This window comes from Hemicordylus capensis, chromosome 3 (assembly GCF_027244095.1).
Source record: "Hemicordylus capensis ecotype Gifberg chromosome 3, rHemCap1.1.pri, whole genome shotgun sequence".
In the NCBI taxonomy this organism is placed as follows: domain Eukaryota; kingdom Metazoa; phylum Chordata; class Lepidosauria; order Squamata; family Cordylidae; genus Hemicordylus; species Hemicordylus capensis.
In genome coordinates, this window is record NC_069659.1 from 186,510,437 (window position 1) to 186,528,036 (window position 17,600).

Below are 17,600 nucleotides of genomic sequence, written 5' to 3' on the forward strand. Positions count from 1 at the left end.
TAATTCACACTAATTTTAATTCACAGCCAAGTATGTCCTCTCCCCTAATCCTTCTAGCTGGCCCTGCTAATTTTGGATGATTCCATAGTTGGGAGCAGTGAATGTAATTGCCGTTGAATGTCACTCACTGCATTTTGCTCAGAGTATTTTTCATTGAGGATTGACTGGTTGTGGCAGGGCAGGGGGTGGGCCTGCTCTCGTAGTTCACAGTCATGAGGCCAGCTTTCCCACCCCTCTCCAGTGTGGTTTCCCCACTTTTTAAAAAGTCCCCCCCCCCGCAAAGGGACACATACATGCTGTTTTGTGTTTTAAATAGGAGGGTTGCAGCCTGCCAAAGGTATCAAGGGGACAGTTGACGAAATTGGCATTTGATTCAGCAGCCAATTACTGGCATTCTGAACATGGAAAGGAGATGGGCTCACCTTGATGAGGCAATATATGCCACACCTTGGTTTGGGCTATGTCTGAACACACACCCTCATCACTCCCCCCCACCATCCCTTCAGCTGGCCACACCAGAGCCAAAAGCATTAAGAGGAGTCAAGGGCAGAGAAGAGAGCAACTCACTTTGGTTCTGCCTCTGGGTGAGACCTATGGGAACATGAAAGAAGAAAAGGTTGGGCATGTTCTTGGAAATAACATGGGGGTGCTGGGGGGCAGCTTTTGAAGTCAGCTTCAACCGGTGGGCAGGATTTCCCCACAACCCCCCAAGTGGGCCCACAGGAGCCAGCCAGTAGCTCCTGAGTGATACAGCTTCACCGGTCTAGGACCTCCAAGCTTAAGAAACACAGTGGAAATCAGTCAAGCAGGTGACCTTCGAGGGCTGTCTGCATTTCAGGGAGAAGCTGTGTGGTGTGAATAGTGGTGGTGAACTTGTGACCACTGAAGTTCCCACAGGGAGCACAAACACGTGTGAACACAGCAGGCTGGGCTTCAGTTCTCTGCCCAGACATGCTAAAACAACGGAAGGGCATCTTTAAAAACCAAGTCCACACCGCCATTAGATGTGGCTTCACCCACCATGCCAGAGACTTACCTGTAGGTCACACATGACCAACAGCCACCCATCTTGACAACTAAGCTGATAAGCTGCTAATAAACTGACAGCCAAAGACAGCCAATTTATCGAAGATGCTTCAGCTAATCGAAAACGTTGCCAAGTGAGCCTGCTGCAGAATCTTCGCAGGTTTCTAAGGGAAACCATGATGGCAGAATTCTGTGGCTGACTGTGAAGTCACAAGTTACTGTTACTGGTCATGCTGGCTCTGGTTTGAATCCAAACACTGTCTTGGGGGTGCAGCTCAAAGTGTCAGAGCACCAGGGGCGAGTCATCCCAGTCCTGCCCTCCCTGCTCCCCACATGTCACTTTCTATTCATTTGACTTTCCCCTTCTGTTAACAAATTCTGAAGGAAGGGGATGCTTGTGGATAGGGGTGGGCTGCAGCTGCTGCTTGTACAGTTGGACACAAAGTTTATAATAAGCCTTGCATGAGTCCTCTGTAACATGTAAGAGGGCAAAGGCAACAGCCACATCCATTGCATGTCCCCAGCTAATTTCCCACCTAATCCCTTAGATTAGATTTCCACCTAATCACTTGCTGAAGTCCTTTAGCTAGGAAATTCCTCTAAATCACATTCAGCACTGAGGCCCATCTCTGTTCAGAATACACAAAAAGAAAGCCAATTAACTTGTGGAACTCACCACCTCTAGGTGCGGTGATGACCACTGGCATAGATGGGCTTGAAAGGGGGTTAGAAACATTCACGGAGGAGGAGAGATCCCCCTGTGGCTATTAGTCATGATGGCTATAGAGAACCTCCAGGTGCACAGGCAGAATCCCAGATGCTGGGGACATGCAGTGGGTGCGGCTGTTGCCTTTGCATTCTTACATGTTACAGAGGAAGCAAGCAGGTTTATTATAAACTTTGTGTCCAACTGCACAAGCAGCGGCTGCAGCCCACCCCTACCCACAAGCATCCTCTTCCTTCAGAATTTGCTTACAGAAGGAAAAAGGCGAATGAATCGAAAGTGACCGAGAGCGGGGGAGGGAGGGGAAATAAGAAGGACAAAGAAAGAGGGGAAGCACAAAAAATGAAGATGGCCCACAAAGAATGAGAGGGCGCAACAGAAGGCTGTAAGGTACTTTTAGTATAAGGTTATGACAATGGAAAGCAAACAATTATCCCCGCCCCCTCTGTTTCTTCTTAGGAAACAACCCACATCCTTATTAAACTCAGTAGGCCCAACTGTACAAAATCTTAGTTTCTGCTGCATATAGTTTGATGTACTGCACATTAAAATGAACATTGGACAAAGGGACCTCCTCTCTGTCCTCTCAAACGACCCACCATGGTAGCTCATGGCCCCACAGGGGATGGATGAATCCCGCTAAAGATGCTACTCTTACATTTTTAGGCATTCTAGTGATTGCCTCCTTACAGCTATTATTTCTGCCACTATAGTTAAACCATATGTTGTTGTTGGAAGTGCTTTTGCTTAATGTTTTTTTGACATTCTGTCAGCTGGTATGTACCCCTCACTTCCTGCCCCTCTGGCTGCTGCTGCCACCAACAGCACTGCAATTACTCTCCAGTATATTATTTTATCAGGAAGCAAAAAGGTGTCACATAGAAATACGGAAGCACTCAGTTGCTGTTGAAAGTCACTTTGCTCAGAGTGTTTTTTGCTCAGAATGTTTTTCCTTGAGGATTGACTGGTTGGCAGCGGGGGGGGGGGTGCAGAGGTGCTCTTACCCCCAGACATTGGGGCCCTGGTCCATGGCCTCCAGGGGCAGACTCCAAATGGTGGTGGGGGGCCTCCTGCAACCACCTGTGCCCGCCTCGCCACACTGTACGTCCGGTGCTTTTGTTTTGTATAATTTAAGCAAGGAGTGGCAGCTGGGAAGTGAGCTTAGCAAGACTTGCCTGCCTGCTCCGAAGTGACTGCTGGGCTTGTCCGAAGTGACTGCTGGGCTTGTCTATTCAGCTTGAATTATGCAAAATAAAAATAAAAAAACAGAGGCATGGCGTGGCGGGCGCAGGGTGGCTGCTGGAGGCACCCCAATTGCCTATGTGCATCCTTGGCATGGGGAAGGGCGGACCTGCTCTCATAGTTTGCAGTCATGAGGCCAACTTTCCCACCCCTCTCCACAGAAGTTTTTCAACTTTTTAAAGAGTCCCCCACCGCAAAAAATAAATAAAAATAAAGGACATATTTCAGGTGAAAGAATGGCAACAAAAAGAAGAAGGACCTAGGTGAGTCCAATAGAAACTCTATATTGCACCACAAAAACCCACCCACACAAAACCTTTGCTGTAAGCAATATTAAATAAATCTGTAAAAAGACATTAAGGGGACACACTCAACTGCAACCTAATATTGTAAGGATTTTTCTCAAAACATACCAAAGGATGAAAGTTGCTGGATATTTAATATATACTGTTTTAGAATTACCCACATATTTACTCAAATCAATACATAAATCCTTAAAATCATCAAAATTCACATATACATACACATTAAAATAACCAATCATACCCATTATGTCAATATTTCATATGGGCTAATACATAAAATCTAAAAGAACCCAACTATTCTTTCAGTAATCCCTTCGTTTTATAGCTTCATGAGTTCCAAACTTCCAAAAGGTGCACAAATGCAAAGAAGGGGTCACAAAACTCTATATGGACTTCTTGTACCACATGTGCTGATGTTTTAAAATCCACATCCATAAGTAACTTCCGCTGTCTCAAAAAGGTGATAAAAACAGCTCCACATTCTACAATGCATGTGTAAGCATTCCTTTCTGTACTGAGCTAAAAATGCCATCAGATAAATTCTGATTTTCTTTATATCTATAGCCCTATTCAGATGTTAGATTATGTTCAGATGTTACAGATGCTACACATGTACACATTTTTCTGTGAATGCTTGCACATGGATTCATTTAAAAGCTGGACCTGGGTACAGGCCCCTCAAACACAGGCTACAGATATGAAGTGTACCATTGTTTGTGCATTGAACGTAACTTGTGAATAGGGCTTGTTTGTACACATAATATGCTTTCAAGGACACTGATTCCAAGTATGCTTACATTGCAGTCCAAAGAGAACATTTCAATTTCCTTAAAAGGAAACAGCACTAGCATTTTATGCTGTTTTTGTAATATCTTTTATTGACCGACCAATGAATCAAACTATATCAGGGGCTATCAATGGCCAGTTATGGGGAAGATGGCATGATTCTGTCATGAATACAATGTAGCAACACCTGTATTTTGCCATAGGAATGTTTACAAAATATATAATGCATAAAGGTGGCATAAAGACACTGGTTGATACCAATGCTGACAAGGCACAAGTGAATCCATGTCAGCATCCAGACTGCTGCTGCTCCATTGCACTCATGGGAGACTGTCCAATGACAGTCAAAATGAACATTTTGACTTCCCCTTCCCTCTGAAGCCCACTGTGTGTCCCCAAAAGATGTCCCTGAGGGTTTCACAGCCCTTTGGAACATATTTTTCTGATGCACAAGGGCCCCCTGTCCAAACATCTGACACCCATCTTTCAGATAACTTTACCATAATATCAGCTCAAAAATACAAGTCAAGCTTGTTAATCTTTTAATATTTCAAAAACTATATGGCAGTGGACATAGCCAGACCAAAAAATGCTGGAAAACTACAAATTTCAGTATGCTAGAGCTCATGAAATACCCAAATACTATGTGGAGGTATTCTTGGAAAACTAAACAGAAGTGCCTATCTAATTCTCTACTATGCACTGTAGCATCACTATTACATAAGTTTTAAAAATAAATGGAGAATTTGACTTTTCCCAGATACTCTGAAAATAATTAAAGGATATGCAAAGTAAACTGCGTCACTGCTTGGAATATATTCTAGTATTTCAGAAAGATAGTTAAAATGAGAGAAAGAGAGCAAGAAACTCCCAGTGGGCCTTAATATTAAGGATTTCACACTGTTTCAAAGACAAACTCACCATTAATAGCCATATTATTAAGACATCATATTTAACTCACTTATCACAAGAAGCAAAGTAAGAGCAAATGAATACAATCCTAGCTCATAAGCTTCAGCTCAGTATTCACAAGCCCTGATGCTCTGTACATAGTGCCAATCTGAATATGTGTACAGTGACTTATATATTAATTTTTTTAAAAAAACAATTCACCTGTAGCCCCTTCAAGGGGCTTCCTAAAGGCCATGAGGGGGTCTGCAAAGGTTCCCGTCCCCCCTCTGGCCTCTAGGGCCTTGCAGGGACCATTTAAACATGTGGGGTGGCCATTTTAAAAAAATTTTTTTTAATGGTTGAAAACAAAATGGCCACCATGCATGTTCAAATGGCCTCTGCGAGGCCTGGCATGGCCTAGGGACTCACAGAGGCCATTTGAGCATGCACAGTGGCCATTTTGTTTTTGGTGGCCATTTTTTATTTTTTATTTTAATTTTTAAAATGGCAGCCCCTTCAAGTGGCGCCCGGGGCATGTGCCCTGCCTGCCCCACCCTAGATACACACCTGATTTCAGATTGTTTGGGGCCCCTAGGCCATTTAAGGCAAAAGCTGTTTGGACAGAAAAAAACATCCCTGAATTTCTTGGAAGCAGCAACCTGTAGTGAGGTGTGCTGCGGTCGCAGAGCATTTGCTAAAGAGAGCTTTCACTGTTTAGCTCTATGGAGGCATGCCCAGCACATGGATGTGCTGTGTTTCCTTGGGAAGGCGACTGGAACATATGTGCCACATGTGTGGTTGTATATGTGTGTGTGTATGCATGTGTGTGTCGCTTACAACCTGTTTCTCCTGAAAGTGTCTGAACTTGTATTTTTGAGCTGATATTATGGTAAAGTTATCTGAAAGATGGGTGTCAGATGTTTGGACAGGGGCACAATTTCAGTTCTTGCCCTAGGCACTATTTCCCCTAGATACGCCTCTGGCAGTGCCAGCCTACCACTGGTCTGGAATCCATTCCTTCTTTTTTCTCTCCTGACCAGTGTGTGAGGCAGAAGATCTCCAGGACAACGAGGGGGTGAGTGCTTGATTTTTGTTGTCCCCCGTTCCCCCTTTAGTGTTCCTTAAATAGGGCCTCCTTTCATGTTTGGGTGTGGGGAGGTATATTCTTTGCTTTTTCTTTACAGGTTGTTCCTTGTTTTCACAGGTTCCCCCTTAGTTGCCCCCCACTATGTATTTTCTTGCATTGTATCGTATTATATTGTATTATTGTGGGTGGCTAGGCTTGTTTTAAATAGGTTTTTAAAAAATCCCCCCTCAAATCGTACTTTTAAAAAACCTGGGGTCTTTGGGAATATCTGAGTGCCGTGTGGTGAGCCAAGCTTGCAGCAGGGTGTCAGGCATAGTGGGAGGGGTTCACAAGCTGGTGCGGGAAGCTGGGGTGCTGGGCAGAGGAGATGCTGGCATGGAGTCCCACACATCTCCATCGGCGAATTCTTTGGCCAAGGTGAAGAGGTGGTGCGAAGGCTCTCCTATCCGGAGTAGCCTGCTGCCACCGAGCCAGGTCCTGGACCAGTGGCAGGTCCATCGGGTGGTGCACCGCTAGAGCTGGTGCCCTGTGCAGAGCCTGGCAGTGCAGGAGGCTCTCCTGTCAGAGAAGCTTCTTCCGTGGTGGGGGTGGAGGGCAGGGGCTTGATGGCTGGCAATACGGCCAGATTTTCCCTCCCTCTTGTGGTCCCTCCAGTGCTCCTCTCGCCACTCAGTGGGGGATCCCCTGATGTTGCCCAGGTTGTGGCAGAGTCCCGTTCTGGGTCTTCCCAGTCTGACTCAGGGGGGAAGGGTCTGCTGCTGTGGTGGAGGGGGTGCCCCCTTCTCCAATGAAGCTGGGCCCTTCATCTTCTGCGCAGGTTGGAAGGGGGTGGGTGATGGCAGTGGGCGAGCACCAGCAGCCACCCTAGGTCCGCTGTCACCCCAAAGGCCCAAGATGGTGTCCAGGACATCAGAGGCCACCCAGAGCAGCAATGTTTGGAGGCATTTTGAGATCAGTCAGGATGCCCCAATCACTGCTTGCTGTGTCATAAGGTACAGGTCACAAGTCTGGAGGTACCTGTGTCACAAGTCTGCAAGGTACAGGTCAGTTGGGGCAAGGATGCTAAGCATCTGGAGACAACCTCCATGTGGTGACACATGCGACGGCAGTCTGGCCAGACCTGGCGGTGGTTGCTGACCATCTGCTTGCCCACCAGCATCCAGAGCAAGCGGGTGTTTTCATGTGCTGGTGATGTGATAACACCCTCTCAGTCCTGGTTGGACCCTGGCTTGGTCAACTCTTCCTGCTGGGCTACTCTGAGCTGGACGTTGAGCTGGGCAAGTGATGGGCTCATGGTTGACCCATGGTGACGGTCACCTGCCCTGGCAACAGCTTCTGCTCATCCCTCCCTTCCCCCGTCCTCCTTCAGCTGTGCCATGTCGCAGCGTTCCTGTTAGTGCTGTGACATGACATGACAACTGGACACACTGGTGTAACCTGCTGCTGAACTAGCCCCTGGTTCCACCTGACCACAGCACTTGGGCCAGTACACACACAGACACTAGGCACTAGGCAGTATGGCACTGTGTTGTTTTGTAAATATGTAGATTGTTGAATGTGTTGTGTTGTACGTAGTTGCCTTGCTGGGGGAGGGCAGTGGGACTGCCAAAATGTATATTTGTAAATATTCCACTATGTAAATATGTGCATGATATGTAAATATGTATTTTGTGCATGAGTGTGTGTGTAGGTTTCTGTTACGTGTAGGTCGATGTTTCCGTGGTAGTAGAAGTTTTTTGTTTCCTTTGCATAGATAGTGTGTTTGGTTTGGTTTGTGTAGATAGGTGATGGTGTGTAAATAATACTGTACAGCTGCTGTATAGATGGATTTGTATATATACTTGTGTATAGATGGATTTGTTATGTGTGTTTATTTAGGGGCCCCTCTCTCTTTCCCCTTTCCAGTTTAGTTCTGCTGAGACACATGCACACCAGACATGCATGCACTGGCCATGATGAGTAAGCAATCTCCTGCCACACTACCTCATGTGTGGCCTCCACTGACCCGCCTCTGACCCAGACTTTTCTATCCCTTTAATTTTTTTTAGAACTCCCCTCTTTCCCTCTTCAGAGTCTAGCTAGCACACACATGAGCGCACACCAAGCAAACACGCATGCACGCCGATGACTAAGTGGTCTGGGGTCTGGTGCACTATGTGCTTGGGGCCCTGTGTGGCCTCCAGCAAAGATGTGGTGGGCCTGCCACTCTAAGGCGCTTTTCCCCACAGGCAAAACGCATGCATGAAGAGAAGAGTAGAAGAACAAGGTATGTGCGTTACTTTAAGTTCTCCTTCAGCGTGGTGGTGGGTTTTTTTTTGCCTTGCCCCTCTTTCTTTGCAGTTTGCATGCTGGCTTAGTTTTACTGCCTTGTGCCATCTTGTTGCTCAGTCTAGTGTCTTTGTGGCTGTTGTAGTAGTCTGTGGTGTTTGGTTTGGTTCCCTTGGTTTTGCAGTTGTGCAGACACAGCAGCAGGTCTGTCCCTGTGGTGGTCTTTTAGTTTTCAGCTTGGTGTCTTTTTAGTTGTGTCACTGCATGCTGGTGTTGTAGCCTACTAGGGGCACAAAACCAGGGTCGGTGGTAGGCACACATGGGTGCCAACTGTCACCTGAACCCCAAAGCAATCGGGCACTCCTTCAGTTGTTTTTTTTTAAAAAATATTTTTTTTTTTTGCATTTCTCCCATAGGGGACAATGGGGATTTGAGGTGGCCCAGCTGGCCCATTCTCCCTTTTGTGGGGTGCCTGGGCACCCCAAAGTGGGTTTGGGGCATGGTGGGTTGTGCCACAACTCCCCCCGCTCCAGAGAGTTCATAGAGATTCACTGAGAGTACTCATACAGCAGCAAGTCCAAACACAAACTGGATTCTTGGTGGCTGTATAAGTTTTCTCAATGAATCCCTATGAAGAACTCTTCATACATATATGCAATCCAGAGAAGCTACTCTGATAGAGATTGTTAAAAGGCCAGAAACTAAAAAATTCCTGGGGGAATACACCTAAATCCCACCAGCTTGGGGCTGCCTGGGAGGAGTTTTGCTGCAACCTGCTATGCCCCCAACCCATTTGGGGTGCCTAGGACCCCCCCAAAGGGGAAAAATGGGGCTACCTCAAATCCCCATTACTCCCTGTGGGAGAAATGCAAAAATTGGAAAAATCTCCCCCCCAAAAAATCATTAAAAATCACAGGTGTCCGATTGCTTTGGGGTTTGGTGGGTGGTTGGCACCCTGGATGCCTACCACCTACCCTGGTTTTGCGCCCCTAGGTGCTCTGCATAGGGAACAATGGGCCAGTTTGAGTCCCCATCATACCCTATGTAGAACCTTTTAGACTGGTTTGAACTTCAACCAAACCAGGCAGAGGGTGGGGGGTGGGGGTTCAAGCAAAACCAAAACCGAACCTACCTACCATGGTTCAAAGCTGGTTCAAATTCAAACCCAAAAGGCCAAGCTGGTTTTGTGTACATCCCAGAGGAGTAAGGCAGCCATGGCTGCTATGGCTTTGCCTACCCTTCGAGCCCATCTATGGCTTTCCTCTGCCCCAAGGCCCTGGGAAGGGGGGTGGGGCAAACAGACCACCACCCCTGGCATAAGGCTGGGGTGGCACCATTCCCTTCCTTGCTTTGCAGTGAAATGTGGGTGTTTCCTACCGGTTCCCAGCATTCAAGCATTTTCAAAATTCAAGCATTTTCAAAAGTGATTCTGAAGGACCTCAGGGTTGATTCAAACTTTACACTAAAAACTGCTTTTATGAGTGTGTTGGGGTGTGTGTGCATCACACTAGGGCTATAATATTTGAAATATGCTTACCAAGTGGATGAATCTTATGACATTGTCTCCACATCAGTGCCATTAGCTGCCAGGAATCATTACAAACTCCTGTTGTTAACAGAACAATTTTCAAATTAGACCTGCTGACTGACATAAGCATCACTGCATTAAAGGCCCCAGAGGCTGCAAATAGAGCAGAAAGGAGAGAGGGAGAAGAGTAACTCTTTCCCTTCATTTTGTTTTGCCTGCTTAAAATAGCACCTGATCTGCTTTCCCACATGTGTGGGGGAGGGGAGGATACAGGACCCTTGTATTAAGAGAAAAGACAATTGAGGAAAGCAATTTGAAAAAACAAGGGTTAAGCAGTCCTCTCTTTCCCCTGTCAGTTTCTGATTGCATCCTCTGAGGCTACTTTTCATTAAAAAGAAGGCAGGAAAAAACCATGCAATTTAGCATCACATGGTCATAGAGCCTAAACTCTGATCAGTAGCTGGCCTCCAGACCAATGCAGTGCTATTGCTCTAATGCTGCTTTGGTGCTAGTGGGGAGGGGCAATCAGTGTCAATCTTCCCTTCTCTCTGAAGCCCACTGTGCCTGCTGAAAATATGTCCCTAAGGGCTGTGCAAACCTCAGGTGCTGCAGATAAATTACTTATCCTCTATATGTAATTGTACAGGAAGCAACTTTAACTGAGGAACAAGAGTTTGACACTTATTACTAACTAAAACATAGATTAAGAAAACAATAAACAGACTCTTATGCAGAGAGTGGGAGAATCTCTCAGTTTGAATTCAGGACAGCAAATGAGGAGCAGACAAACAAATCCTCCCCCAGGTCAGTACACAAGATACGTTAAATAGGCAAGCACATCCCATACAAAAAGCAGACAATTATATAGCAAATCCCAACATCAGACACATATTCCAGAGATGTGCACAAAATGAACTTTTCAGTTTGTTTCAGATTCAAATTAAATTCTGAAGTTCCCGATCTGGTCTAAAAATCTGATTCAATAAAATAAAACTTGAATATATTCAACCCTGTTCTGACACCTTTTTTAACCAATTGGGGGGCCTTGAATGGGTTTTAAAAGGTGCCAAACAGCTCTCGATATGTATTTTTATCAAATTTTGGAAATTCAATTCAAATTGAAATCAAATTGCCCTTTTAAGGGGCTATTTTATTCTAATTCAAATCACCCAGATTTGAGTCAAATCTATTCAAATTTGAATCTATTTGCACATCCCTAATCTCTGACAGGCACAGTGGGCTTCAGAGGAAAGAGGAAATCAACAAAGAAATCCCCCTCTCCCTCCCCCTCGGAGCAGCAAAGCATTAGTAGCATGAGCTCTGCTTTAGTGTGTATGTCAGCCAATATATTTGATTGCCCCTTCCTTCAGTCAAGAAGGAATATTGAATCAAACAATCAGAGGTGACCTTGGAGAGAAAAGTGCAGGCACCATGCAGAAGGCTCTTTGTCCCATGAGAGCACAGAGAATCCCATCCTCTCATGGGACCTTTCCATTTAGTTGGGGGTCCAATAGTTTAAGAGAGTCTCTTTCAAATAAGTTTGAATTGTGAAACGCCTAACAGAATTAACAGCATTTTTAAAATAAAGAGCGAGGCCATGTTTTTGTTTTTTAGCTGTAGGCACATAACTTTTAAATAGTACATATTCAAGATGGATGTGAGCATCAACAGCTGTTTGGTATGCTGACCTGAGACATCTATCCAAATATCCAAGATGTAACCCATGTACTCATAATTTAAAATCCTGGCTGTGAAAGTTTTGAGAGAAGGAAACAGACCATTTCTACTGCTGTACAGCCAACTCTGAGCAATTTGTCTTCATGAATGGGATGTATGTGTTGAAACAGCCCAGAGTCATCTTAGTATCCACTATTTCTGCTAAATGGTTCTTGAAAGATACAATGGCAACAGAGCATAAAAATTCCACTGCTCCCACAGCAGCTGTGACAGAGCCTCTAAAACATGATTGATGAAACAAACGATCAGCTTCAGTATGAGTTGAATATCATAGTTGTTCCCCTCATGCTCCATCTGCCTACGTGTCTGTGGTGTGTTTGGTTAATCCATTCCTTGATCCAGGCCAGCTTTTGAGTGGTGCTTTAGTTACTTGTATTCCAGTCTTGGAGGAGAGGTGGGGCTAACAAACAGCCAGCAGCAAGAGCACTGAAGGCAGACTCCTTCATAACATAAAGGATCTCTATGTACATAAGATCTATCTCATTAAACCATGAATATTCCTGATTCAACTCCACTGTCTTGTCCTTGCATACCACAACTCTCTCCTCTGGATTCTCTAGTGTCCTCCAGTGGAGCTCTACTGGGGAAGCAGCAGAAAAGATGTTTGGGAGTTAGCGTATTGATTCTTCTAGTCAACTGGCCAAGGTAGCCATTGGCAGAGTAGCTGTCAAAAATGGGGAGAATGTTCCTTGCTGAGAAGCAAAATAGGCTCGATGTCATCCTGTACATACATCTGCTGCATCATTGCATACAATGTTTCTGTGAGTACCCACTGCCCAAGTCAATTGCTGATAATTACTAAGGTAAAGTGATGTCAAGTCGATTTTGACTGCTGGCGCCCACAGAGCCCTGTGGTTTTCTTTTGGTAGAATACAGGAGGGGTTTACCGTTGCCTCCTCCTGCGCAGTCTGAGATGATGCCTTTCAGCATCTTCTTATATCGCTGCTGCCCGATATAGTACCAGCGGGGATTCAAACTGGCAACCTTCTGCTTGTTAGTCAAGCATTTCTCTGCTGCGCCACTTAAGGTGACTCTGACAGTTACTAGGGCATGCATTATATATGCATGCATACTTTCTTCTTCTATAAATCTAGTACTGTGGCTATTTTTTTGGTTAAATAATTTTGATCTTTTAACAGTTCCATTTTAAAAAGTTCTTTGGAAAATATTTTAATTTAGTAAATCTGCAGAGCATGCCAAATTCAAAGAGTATAATCATCCCTCTACAACTCTGGTATGTGCTGTAACTCAAGGGGCAAGGAAAGGGAAGACAAGAACATTTGCTAATAGATAAATACCTTAGGTTGCCTACTGCTGGAGACAAGATTCCAGAAATCTTGGATGTTGTATTCCCTGGCTGTGTCACAAGAACAGAATTGAGGTCTTTTGTTAGCAGGTTGCTTCTGCTCCCTTGCAGTCTGCCTCACAGCTGAATGTATGATGAGAAAGTTGTGCTTGTTTGCTGAATGATGAATGCCAGCATAGCTGAGAAGATTATGCCTTAATGTTGTACAAGTATGGTAAACAACTGCTCTGGGTATTTGGCTTCCTCCTGATTCTCACCTTCACATATTGACAATTAAATCTGGTTTCACATATGCATAACATGTCATCAGTTGTGCAAATGCCTCCCTATTGCAGCAATATAATTATAAGAAGGCAGGGAGACTTTCACAAAATGGTCAGAAGAAAAGAACATGGACATTACACTCTCAAATGAATGTGATATTTGAATTTAGTAATCAAATTCTGTTTCATTTTCATGTTCTTCCGAAGGGATCTATTGCATAATAAGTTGGATTCTGAGGTTAGAATAAATTTACTCTGAGAATATCATCATTTCTTTTCATGCATTTGTTTTGCTTCATTTCTCAGCTGTGCAATGGAGCAGTCACTAGCTAGGGGGACTTTTTCTCAGTCAATGCCATCTGGGCCCAGACTGTTACAAAGTCTGCAGGAGGCATGTCAGGTGCCACCCTCCGGAACCACATTTTGGTTCAAGTGGGGGAAATTAATGTCAAATGGTGCAGACCTGTGAACAGCAATAAAAATAACTTAAGAGCTGTGCAGGACAGGCAGCCGTGACTTGAATGCACTAGAAAAGAGGAGTGGAGATGTGACTTTCAAAACAAAGAGTTGCTTTATTGAGGGGCAATAGGGGTACAGGAAATGAAAGTGGTGGTTAGGCATGTGACCAAGTTGCTATACTCAGAAGGGATATAGAGGTCTAAGTTGAAAGAGAGAGAAGAGGAAAGATGTGTCCTATCTACCTGGATTTCATTGGTGAGAATCCTTCTCTCTCTAGGGAGTTCAAGCACAGAGGGTTCATGAGCATACCCAGGCAGTGTGCAATGGCAAGGTATACGCAGGGATATGGGCAGCAAGTGTGGCAGATGCAATGGCAGCAGCAAAACTGTGATCCCCAAAACAAAAGCATGATCCCATATTTGAAGGGGTTTCTTATAGGCAAAAACATGTTCTGAGGCAAGGGGGAGACCAACAAATGGTCCCCTCCAGGAGTTTTCCTGATGATTTCAGGAATTACTACTTCTGATAAGGCATGAATATTAATTGTGATTCGATTATGTCTTGGTGGTGCTTTTCTGTATGTTCCATGACAAAGGATATTCAAAGAGGGAGATCACTAGAGTAATCACCTGGACAAAGGGGTTAGAGGAGGGAATATCACACCCTCTGGTGCAGACCTGCTCAACTCTGATAATGATGGGGAGGAAGAGTTGAACAGTACTTTGCTCAAACTTGGAAAACTTGGAAGAGAGCTGGCATTCCTTTCTCTTTTGTTCCTTTAATGTTACCAAAACTGCCCCAGAGTGATTGGCTAGGGCACTCCAGCTACACTTTTGACTAAAGTGGGGAAATTAGCTTGAATTGGGGAGCAGTTTGGTTCCAGTATCAATTTAGCAGTTCTGGTGTACTTCTAAAGAATGAGACGACGTAGGTACAGTTTAAAAGCTTTATTAAGGGTAAAGTTTGGAGTCACAGGAGGCAAAAAGCGGGTTTAGTGAGGCAATTAAATTATTTAGCGAAGGTCCTACATGGGTTAGGATCCATTTAGTGGATCCTAAATAGGTTAGGGTCTTGGTTAAGGCTTGCAGCAATTTGGCTAAAGTCCTGAATACGAGCCTACTTAGAGGCTTGCAGTAAAAGGGCCTGGAGAGTGGGAAAGGAAGGAGCAAGGGGGGTGGCACAAAAGCGGGAAGTTTTACCTATCCTTCCTGGGTGCATTGGGTGCATGATGGCCAGGCAGACATGCCTCCTCTAGAGTAAAGCATAGGATAAAAGCAGGGAGGAAGAGCAAGGGATCAGACGCCACCACTCACGTGTTAATCTGGGGTTCTGAGCAGAATCCAACAGAATCCGAGGCCACTGTGGTCTGGCTGGGGTATTTATATTAAAACATGTGCCCTGGGGCAACTACTGACTCAATCAGGTGGCTATCCCACCCCAGAGAGCAAGGTGTTGCTGTGCAAAACAGTCCATTGATATATGGAGTTAGTGGATCCTTCTGGACAAAAGACGAAAGCAAGCTATGCAAATGTGGCTATGTGAGGTGGATGGGCTATGGTACACAATCTCGGAGACCCTGATGTCTCCAGGTGTAGAGATACATGTCTTTAATTTGTTTATTTCTCCCTTATCTTTGTTAGTCAAGTTATCAGTTTTAATAGGGTGGGAAATAGTCATTTCAATGCTCTTACTAAGAAATATTCCATATATTAGCTATAGGCAGGAGGATCTTCTCCCTAGCCAATTTGCTTTGAGAGGTCTATTAGCTGGTTTCCTCGTTAGGGAGGGGAGTCCCACACCCCATGTTGGACTGTTGTCTTTCTAAGCTAAAGGCACACTGCAAGCCTCAGCCTGTTGCTTAATGACCAATTTTTGCCAAAGAGTAAGGCAAAAAGTTCAAGAGAACTCTGATCCCGCAGTCCCATGCTGGGAATGCATCAAGAGGGGTGCTCCTTGTGCCACCCTAAAACATGGCTTTCCAGTAACAATGTTCACGCTGGTCTGTTCTGTATTTCACCTGCTTATGACATAATGCAATCAGGGGAGGTACTTCCTTGAATATGTGGCAGTTCATTTGCAAATGGACCTGAGTATTGCCTTTTTAGGAAAACCCCTTGTCAGAACAACCATTTACCTGGAATGTAGTCAGTGTTTTTCTTCCAAGCAATCAGAGACAGAAAATGTCTGAGGCTTGAGGAAACTACATTGAAGTACCTCCAAAATGGCAAAGTGAGCAGATCCAGTAATAAGATGTTTCCACTAATTTATAATTCTGCTCCAAAGTGTACCAAATATTCCCCTGAATTTGTTACATGGCAAGTATCTCACATTCAGATAATTTGTTTTTTAAAAGAAAGATCTCCCATGCATATACAGGTGAAACTCGGAAAATTAGAATATCGTGCAAAAGTCCATTAATTCCAGTAATGCAAATTAAAAGGTGAAACTGATATATGAGACAGACGCATTACATGCAAAGCGAGATAAGTCAAGCCTTAATTTGTTATAATTGTTATAATTATAAAAGTATAAGCATGCATATGTATTCAGTACTTGGTTTGGGCCCCTTTTGCAGCAATTACTGCCTCAATGCGGCATGGCATGGATGCTATCAGCCTGTGGCACTGATGAGGTGTTATGGAAGACCAGGATGCTTCATTAGCGGCCTTCAGCTCTTCTGCATTGTTTGGTCTCATGTCTCTCATCCTTCTCTTGGCAATGCCCCATAGATTCTCTATGGGGTCAGGTCAGGCGAGTTTGCTGGCCAATCAAGCACAGTACACTGTATACTTTTCAGAGGTCCGATATTGTTCTATTCTTCAATCCTTGTCTTATTGGTTCCATGTAATATTCTAATTTTCTGGGATTGTGGATTTGGGCTTTTCATGAGCTGTACGCCATGATCATCACAATTATAACAAATTAAGGCTTGACTTATCTCGCTTTGCATGTAATGCGTCTGTCTCATATATCAGTTTCACCTTTTAATTTGCATTACTGAAATTAATGGACTTTTGCACGATATTCTAATTTTCTGAGTTTCACCTGTATGCATATAGCCCCTGGTGGCGCAGTGGTAAAAACTGCTGCCCTGTAACCAGAAGGTTGCAACTTCGATCCTGACCAAGGGGCTCAAGGTTGACTCAGCCTTCCATCCTTCCGAGGTCGGTAAAATGAGTACCCAGAATGTTGGGGGGCAATATGCTAAATCATTGTAAACCGCTTAGAGAGCTCTGGCTATAAAGCGGTATATAAATGTAAGTGCTATTGCTATTGCTATATATACTGGGATGCCCAGAACCAAAAGAAGCAGAGGTGAAGACATACAAGTTGTACTGGCTTGCATGCTGCACAGTGCAGGGTGTGTGCACTGGATTCATCCAATTCCAAAGCATGTTGACAATGCTAGCCAGCAACAAGAAGCTCCGTGGCTACAAGAATGACATCTGCACTGTAGCAATGGTTTTCCCCATCATTCCTAATGGGAAAACTATCTCTACAGTCCTGACATCATTCTTAGAGCCATGGAGCTTCTCTGCACTTGCTAGCAGTGTGAATGGGCTTTAGAACAGGACAGAACCAGTGCGCACACACCCTCTTCTTGGATTTGCAGAGTGCTGCACAGTATATATAAACCATAATCCACTACCCCCTGGTCTTTTTAAGCCTACTTTCCAGTAGGCTTATGAGATCACCCGGCATTTTGTGTGTGTGACCGTGTGTGTTCCCCTATCAACTTCAGCGCCTGGACCAATATGAATCAAATTGGGTACAGTTGTAGAGACACCAACGGCATTGTTTGTGGTGACACTTCTTCTGGGGAGTTCATTTTATAACAAACAGCCACCTCCTTTCTTCTTCATTCTGGGGACTTTAAGGAAAGCCTGTTGCTAGCTCCCTCAGCTTTCTCTGGTTTTTTTTTTAAGCTTCCCAATAAAACATGGTATTTTAACTGAAATTACTAATTTGACAATTTCA